A 1,408-nucleotide genomic window follows, 5' to 3' on the forward strand; every position below is an offset into this window, starting at 1 on the left:
CTGGTTTCCGGGCTGGTTTTTCGACATTGGATAATATTTTTGTTTTACATGCTTTAATACAGAAGTCTTTAAGGAAGAAACGAGGTAAATTTTACGCTTTCTTCGTTGATTTGACGGCGGCATTTGATTCGTTGGATAGAGATCTTTTATGGAGTCAACTTCTGAAGATTGGGTTGAGCTATAAATTTGTAAACTTTTTGATTCAGTTGTATACTAATACAGAGGCGTGCGTGTCTACTAAGGAAGGTACGACTGATCTTTTTTTCACGTTAAAAGGTGTGAAACAGGGTTGTGTATTGAGCCCAATATTGTTCAATTTATATTTGTATCCACTTGTAAGTAAATTGAATGATTCTAATTTGGTGGGCATTGATCTCTTGGGAACGGAAGTGAAAATCTTGACATATGCAGATGATTTGGTTGTTATGGCAGATTCGCCTATAGGTCTTCAGAGAATGATTGACTTTTTAGGACACACACTACAGGAGTTAAAATTGTCTGTTAATATTGATAAATCTAAAATAATAGTATTTCGGAATGGAGGAAAACATTCTAATAATGAGAATTGGTTTTTACAAAATCGCAAAATAGATGTTGTTGATGAGTACAAGTATCTGGGTGTAGTTTTCCAGTCTAATGGACGTTTTTTAAAACATTTAAAGTATATTCACAGTAAAGTGACTTTTGGAAATGATAAGATTATTAAAACGTGTGTATCTGGTAGATTGGTACGTTGGAAAGATAAATTAAAATTATTTGAGTCATTCATTCAATCAGTAGTGTTATATGGATCTGAAATTTGGGGTTTTGATTGGAGAGACAGAGATGATAACATACAAATCAATTTTATTAAGCGTTTATATTCTCTAAAGAGATGGATTCCATCGTATATTATATATTTGAAGTTTCAAAGAGTTCCCCTTTATTTTAATGTAATAAAAAATAATTTAAAATAGTTATGTAAACAGTCTTCCAGTAAACTTACAGAGTCCGCTAAAATTTTTTTGGTCTCTCAAAGAGTATCGTGGGGAGATCGAATTGTGTTTTTGTTGCAGAAATTCGATTATCAAAATGATCCGATAATGATAAAAGAAAGTGAGACTTCTGATATTTTAATGAGTTTGGCGAATAATTATATAACTGAGTTTAAATACAAGGTGGTTAATTACAAATATAATAAATGGTATTTGGATGTTTTTAATGAATGGGGGTCGATGACCTATCTGAATATAGAAAGACCTTTTTGTATTACCCAAGCAGTATTATATGTGAGATGTAATATGCTTAGAAGAATGTTAAGTCCACATATGGATTACTGTGAATTTTGTAACACTACTGTTAATTTTGATGCTTTTCATGTAATAACGGAATGTAAGGCGCTGACTGCACTCAGACAAAAGTGTTTTGG

The sequence above is a fragment of the Centruroides sculpturatus genome, unplaced genomic scaffold (genome assembly GCF_000671375.1).
Source record: "Centruroides sculpturatus isolate CEXI.00-Female unplaced genomic scaffold, Cexi_2.0 scaffold4897, whole genome shotgun sequence".
In the NCBI taxonomy this organism is placed as follows: domain Eukaryota; kingdom Metazoa; phylum Arthropoda; class Arachnida; order Scorpiones; family Buthidae; genus Centruroides; species Centruroides sculpturatus.